Below are 7,289 nucleotides of genomic sequence, written 5' to 3'. Positions count from 1 at the left end.
GCAGAGACTCGGGGTTCTAGGCGCCTGCTCAACCATGACCCAGGATACCCTTACACAGTCCCACATCTCCTCCCTTTACTTTTTTTTTTTTAAAGGGGGTCACTGTGAAAATTTTGGATGAGGAAGTCGAAAGAAAGCACTATGTAGGCCAGAGGTATTAGCATAATTACGTCACAGGGTAAGGGGAGTTGGGGGGGGGGTAGGGAAGGCAAGGGATCATTGAATCAATTGAATTTAGGTGGTACAGTTTGAGGGTAGTAATATCTGACTAATCTAGATAGACATTACGTTTTCCTCACTAACATGTAACTTTAGTTATTTGACTTTGGCAAAAGAGTTCATTTGTAGCTGGAAGGTCTGAATCTGTCCATAGGACTCAGCATCTCTGGATCTTGGCATGTGTCTCTGGATCTCAGCATGTCTCTGGAATCTGTAGTCAGGCGGTGTGGCTGTAAGAAGACAGCACGGCATCCTAGGCGGGTTCCAGGAGGCTCTATAAGTCTCTGTTGGACTTGTGGGAGCACCTGTCGAATAATCACAACAGAGAAGCGGCACCCCAGCAGGGGGATGTCTGCAAAGGGGTAGCAAGCATTAGGCTAGTTGGGATCAGGTACGTCATGGTGTGTCGTTGAGATCCTAGAAAGCAAAGGTGTTTAAAGAAATTTTAGTTTTAGAAGTCACCTTTGAGTCTGTTTTAGCTGACTGTGGAAGGAAATCATATTAATTATGTGAGCAGCAACAGTTTGTCTGTAAAAGGAAACTAGTTGTTAATTAATAGCTGAAAGATGTTGATCAGCTTCTTGATTTAACCTGTGGAAGTAAATTTAGATGACTTTCCCACCTTGAAGAAATTTTAAAAGTTGAAAAAAATTGTTGAGAATATATCATGAGTGAAGAGGAGACATTTAAACAAAAAGCAAACAATTTTGGGTTGAAAAGCACAAACACTGTTGTTCTAGGCATTCCTGTTAGGGGAAAAGTCATTAATGGCAGATTTAGAAGTAGTGGAGGAAAGGCCTGTTTTGTCATGTGGTGGTTTGGGTTACCACCTGGTGGCTGGATGTTCTAGCAGAGAGGCCAAGGAATTCCCCCTGTTGTTTTTCTTAGAGAAAAGAAAGGCTAACTTTGAAGAAAAGTTTAAAGCGAAAAACATAGAAGTTTTGGTAACAGAGTCAGAAGGAGTGAAAGGCTGTGTGAGACTGAGCTACGGCAGAGAGACACCTAGAGGTTGAGAAAGAAATTGTAAGTTAAACAAAGGCGAAGGGGCACAGATCAGAGTCTCAGACTCTCTGCTATCAGGCAAGCCAGCTGGGGTATAGCTGGTCGCAAATGACTTAGAAGGTGAAGGGGCAAACAGGGAGCCAGCTCTGTTCTTACAGGCAAGTCAGCTGGGCTGTAACCAGCCAGCTGAAAATGGCAGGGAGTGGGGGAATTTTAGCGCGAAAAGTTAACCCCTGGGGGAGGGGCAAACCTCTTGGCAGGCAGAGCGCGGGAGATTTCTTGGGGGGAGGGGTAAAGAATGGCGATTAAGGGGTCTCCGCAATTTTGTAGTGAACACGTGGAGAAGAGGGAGAGAGAGACCTAGTCTTTTGAGCCAGGCAGGAGCTAGTGGTAGTTAAGATTTAGAAAACGTTGGCCCAAAACACGTGGAGAGAGAAAGAGGGAGAAAGGATAGAGAGAGAGCCATCTAGTCTTAGGGACTAGGCTGTAGTTACTCACGGTTCCATGGAGAGGGTCTTGGCAGGCACCAGCGGGGAGTATTCTTAGAGCTGCCTTTGCCCGAATCCTCTACCACCTGTAGGGAATGATGTAGGCCCATGCGTGGGCACGCCTGGGCGTGAATCTCTGCTGTGCTGTGTGTCCCTGTGTCTGCTGTGACGCAGTAGGTCAGCATGGCAGGAGCACAAAGGATCTTGGCTGAGTTTATTCCCTGTAACACCAGGCGAGCGTGGCAGGGCCCTGCCCAGCATGGAGAATTTTCACTCAGGTTCCACAGGGGTGAAGAGCTCTTGGGGCATGTGGGCTCGCGTCGGACAACCCACTGCCGAGAAAATGAAAGGGGTTGGGGATCCCCTGTGCTCTGGGGCAGCCAGGGACCGGTAGATCTCAAGCCCTTGGCTCAGAGGGCTGAGACGGGGCATGTGGGCTCACATCGGATAACCCACAGCCGAGAAGAGGAGACAGATAGGGGAAGAAGAAAGAGACCCTAGCAGCACCCGTGGGAGAGACTGTACTTGCTTAGCAGACTCGGCGGCCTGGCCAGCTTGCTTGGAGATGTGGGTCCTCGTGGCTGGAACATAGAGATCCTCTAAGTGAGTGATTAAGGAGCTGTAGGTTTAGTCAGCATGGGAGAAGCGCGGAATCTTCACTGAGTCGATTCATCACAGCACTGGACAAGCAGGGCGGGAAGTTCAGCTGCGTTCTGTAGCAGACTGGGGTGGTCCGGTCTTTGAAGTCCATGGGTGTCTGTGCCCCACGTTGGATGCGCCAAAATGTGGGGAAAATTTAAGAAGGCCGACACAGCGGCGCAAGCCCCGAAGGGGATTCCGCCGCCATGGCGGGTCCCACATTAGGGAAGAAGTCCTATGGTTCCAGCGGCCTGAGGGCCTTGGCGGCGGCAGGCCCCAGTAACATGAGGAAGTCCTTGGTTCCAAAAGGGTTTATTGTCATGGCGGATAATAGATGGATCTAGGCGTACCCCCAAAAACTCAGGGCAGTCCCGAGTCATATAGGGAGGGAGAAAGGGGGAGGATTGGGGGAGGATCTGGGGGAGGCATGTTTAATTTGCTCTGCCCTCTGGCCTTCATTAGTATGTAAATCCCTAGGGCCTGAGGCCTATAGCCTGGCCTATGTGACTCTATGGAGATGTGACTGCTTTTCAGGATCCTGGATGATGGGAGGGACCGAACTCCTGCCGGTTCTCACGCAGAATTCCACGCAGCAGAGTCTGCAGAGACTCGGGGTTCTAGGCGCCTGCTCAACCATGACCCAGGATATCCTTATGCAGTCCCACAATACCAGTGGACCCACCTAGGAGTTAAGAAACTTGTGGCTACCATGTTAAACACCAAGTTCCATGTGCTTGGATTCAAACAGCTGGCTGAAGATATTGTACATATCCTGTTAAAAGGTAAATGCCTGCCAAACCAAGGCCAAACCTGGCAAATGCCTCTGAGGCAACAGACCAGGAGCCTATTGGGACATTGATTCCACAGAGATCAAGCCCTCTAGGTATGGTAATAAGTATCTCCTAATATTTGTAGACACTTTTTCTGGATGGGTAGAGGCTTTTCCAACAAAGAAAGAAACAGCAATGGTGGTGGCAAAAAAGATCCTAGAAGAAATTTTCCCATGGTTCAGGGTACCTAAGGTAATCAGCTCAGATAATGGGCCTGCCTTCATTGCCCAGGTAAGTCAGGGAGTGGCCAAATACCTGGGGATTGATTGGAAACATCATTGCATTTACAGACCTCAAAGCTCAGGTCAGGTAGAAAGAATGAATAGAAATTTAAAGGAAACCTTGACTAAATTGTCCATGGAAACTGGCTGTACAGACGGGATGGTACTCATTCCTTTGGCTCTTTTTAGGGTTAGAAACCCCCCCCCCCTTCAAGGTTTAACCTAACTCCTTTTGAGATTGTGTATGGGGCACCCGCTCCTCTAACCACCTTAGGAGAGGTGACTGGACTTATTTGTCATAATAACAGTGATTTGTATGATAGGTAAAAAGGACTTCAGGTGGTGCAGAAAGAAGTGTGGACCCTGCTGGCCCATGCCTATGAACCAGGGACCCCAGAAACATCCCATAGTTTCCAGGTTAGAGACTCAGTCTATGTCCGGCTGCACTGAGCCCACACTCTGGAATCGCGCTGGAAGGGACTGTTCCTGGTGTTGCTGACCACCCCCACTGCTGTAAAGGTTGATGGAATATCAGCTTGGATCCATGTCTCCTAGGTTAAACCAGCTCCAGAGGGACCATTGCCCAACTGGCCAGTCTGGCACACTCAAAACCCACTCAAGATAAGGATCCAAAGATGGACTGAAGCTGACTAACATGACTCCACCTGAGGTACTCATGATCTGGACTGTGATCCCGCTCCTGGTGGGAAGGCCTGCACTAGCCCTTGAGGGTAATCCTCATGACCTCCAAAAGCTAACATGGGAGGTCCTCTCACAAACTGGAGATGTTGTTTGGTCCATTTCAAAGATGGTGGCCCCATATACTTGGTGGCCCCTCCTCACCCTAGATGTCTGCCACTTGGCTGCAGGATTATTGACATGGGACATCCCAGAGTATCATGCCTCTGTACATAAGAGCTTGGGTGGATATGGACTACCTGAGTGTGGTGGAAAATGATCCTGCTCCATACCTTATGGCAGGGAAGGCTTTAGAGAATTCAGGCATAGCCACTCGCACTTTAGGTCCAAATGGTAACAGACAGAACACCTCCCAGAGGCTTACCAATTCTTCTCAGCTCACAGTATTCCTGACCCAAAGAGCAATGGCAACTGAGACCCAGCCAAGTTCAGATGGGTCAGACCCTAGACTGGTCCAGATGTTAGAACGGTGTTTTGAGGTATTAAATTCTACTAACCCAGAGACCACTCAGGCTTTCTGGCTCTGTTATGATGTAGCCCCTCCTTATTACAAGGCTGTGGGGCTCATAGGTAATTACTCAACCTCTAACTCACCCTCAACCTAGCGCTGGACCTCTCAAGGTGCTAAGATCACGCTAACAGCGGTCTCTGGATGAGGGCTCTTTCTGTGGAAAGTCCCACACACACACTCTCACCTGTGTAATGCCACCATCAAGGTAGCACCAGAAGACAGTCCTAGTTACCTACTCCCCCGAAGACGGTTGGTGAGCATGTGGAACAGGACTTACCCCCTGTGTCAACTCCAGGGTGCTTCACCAAAAACCGAGACTTCTGTGTCATGTTCCAGCTGGTGCCTAGGCTGATATACCATGCTGAGAATGATCTCCTAGGTGCCTGGGAGGGAAGATTCCTCAGGCCCAAGAGAGAACCTGTTAGTGTGGAGTGCTGCTGCCATGCCTTAAAGATGGTGCCGGCTAGCCCTTGCTGACTTGGAGTAAACAAGCCTTGTTTGGTCCTGGGGAGGTACTTCCTGGTGCCCTGATCTTGTGTCATGGGTCCTTGACCAATCACAGTTCGAGACATGGTGTGGGCTCATGGGCAGTCCTATGCAGGGTATAAAGCTTCGCTCCTAGGCTGGCTTGGGGGCACACCTTCAAGCACCATGTAACTAGCAATTCCTGAGTAAACTGCTGCTGGAAGCAACTGGTGTGTGAGTCTTTCTTCCCTGCTGGTCGGGGTGGTAGGCGCCGCACATTTGGTGGCCCGTACGGGGATTTCTTCCTGAATTCCTGGAGTTCCAGAACCAGTAGCAGTCAGGGCGATCGATCGGTAAGTGGCCGGTAAGTGGGGCCCTTCAATCTTTAAAGACCTTGGAAGGAGGCTTCAATCTTTAAAGTCCTCAGAAGGAGGCTTCAATCTTTAAGGTCCTTGGAAGGAGGCAAGCAAAAGTGAAAGTAAAACGGCAGGTGGGATATGTTCGTGCCGGGAGGAGTGGATCCGTGGATAGTTATTCTAGTAGTGGCGATCACGATTGCAGTATCCCTGGTGCTGTGTTTTTGCCTTAACTGTCACCAGCCAGGGTGTGAGTGCCGCTGTTAACTACTTTAAACAGAAGGCTCTACAGCAGTTTGTCCAGGAAGTGGACCGCATCGCCCCTTGGTTCGTGGTATCGGGACAGCTTACCTTGGCCTCCTTGGATAAACTGGGGAAGGACATAGAAAGGGAAGAGAGGGAGTGAATGTGAAGAATTGGAAACATTTCCTGCCAAGTACAAAGGTGTGGAAGAGAAAGAACACTGCGTAAGTATACAAAGATCAAAGAGGCCAAGGATAGTGAGGCTAAAATAATACAGACTTCAAAGAGAGGGACGAATCTAAGGACTGTGGTAAAGCAGCGGCGAGGTTAAAAAGCAAAGCCATGGGTAGTTGTTGTAGCTGTCCAGATAAAGACACTGTCCCAGATAACCATAGGAACAAGTTTAAGGTCGTTAACGTGGATGATGATGGCAATGAGCTAGACTCTGGTGTCATGGAGCTCACAGACACAGAACTGATTCTGTACACCCGGAAGCGAGACTCGGTGAAATGGCACTACCTCTGCCTGCGACAGTACGGCTACGACTCAAATCTGTTTTCTTTTGAAAGTGGTCGATTGTGTCAAACTGGACAAGGAATTTTTGTTTTTAAGTGTGCCCGTGCAGAAGAATTGTTTAACATGTTGCAAGAGATTATGCAAAATAATAGTATAAATGTGGTGGAAGAGCCAGTTGTAGAAAGGAATAGTCATCAGACAGAATTGGAGGTCCCTAGAACACCTTGAACACCTACGACTCCAGGGCTTGGTGCTCAGAACTTACCCAACGGGCATCCCTGCTACCCCTCGTTTGGAGATACTTCATCTCACCCCTCAAGCCGACACTCTCTTGTGGGAAGTGCTCACAAAATAGACCATTCAAGGCGTAGGGATTGTACACCGACAGTCTTTAACCTTCATATCAGGCGCCCCAGTTTAGAACATAGGCAACTCAATTATATACAGGTGGATTTGGAAAGGGGCAGTGACTCTGACAACCATCAGACTCCAAAAACGACAACCACTCCCCTCCTACAAACCCCCACCCAGCGCACAGAGCTGTATGCTGTCATAGACATTGAGAGAACTGTTGCTGTGTCCAACTTGCAGAAAGCACTGCCAAGAGACGACGGTACCTCTAGGAAGACCAGACACAATAGTACTGACCTGCCCATGTGAGCCCGGAAGCAGTGCATCGTGAAGATTTTCAGGGTATAGGAGCGCTAGCTGTTGCCCTAGTGGGTGTCTGTGTTCTCTGCCTGTCTTGTATCTGTTGTATGGTCAGGGCCCAGAGACGTGAGAGGGCGCTGGTAGTGCGTGCCTTTCAAGCCATTGGGGGGGGTGTATCTCCACAAGCATGGCTGGTAGCTTTGAAGCATTAGTTGCTCTCATTACCCCAAATTTTAGGTCTGGACAGCCCTTGCACCCCTGGAAGCCTATAGGTTTCATTGCACACGGGATGGGTGTCTATTCCATTTTCCTTGGGCCCAGCTCTTGCACCTGGTGGGCTTTGCCCATTGCACCCAGTAGAGCGAGTCCCATGGCTTGAGCCTGTCTGCCCTTGATCGTGGGATCCTACATGATGGAGCTTGCTTGATCGGGCAGTCATAGCTTGAAAC

At 49.4% G+C, this 7,289-nt stretch overlaps 1 pseudogene; it reads left to right on the top strand.

Moving 5' to 3' along the window:
• Positions 1-6,015: 6,015 nt before the first annotated feature.
• On the top strand, positions 6,016-6,849 carry LOC114608753 (annotated as a pseudogene).
• Positions 6,850-7,289: the final 440 nt, after the last annotated feature.

The sequence above is a fragment of the Grammomys surdaster genome, unplaced genomic scaffold, assembly GCF_004785775.1.
Source record: "Grammomys surdaster isolate TR1022 unplaced genomic scaffold, NIH_TR_1.0 125940, whole genome shotgun sequence".
In the NCBI taxonomy this organism is placed as follows: Eukaryota; Metazoa; Chordata; class Mammalia; order Rodentia; family Muridae; genus Grammomys; species Grammomys surdaster.
Note: the sequence above shows the minus strand (reverse complement) of the source record. Positions and strands in the feature narration are given on the sequence as shown.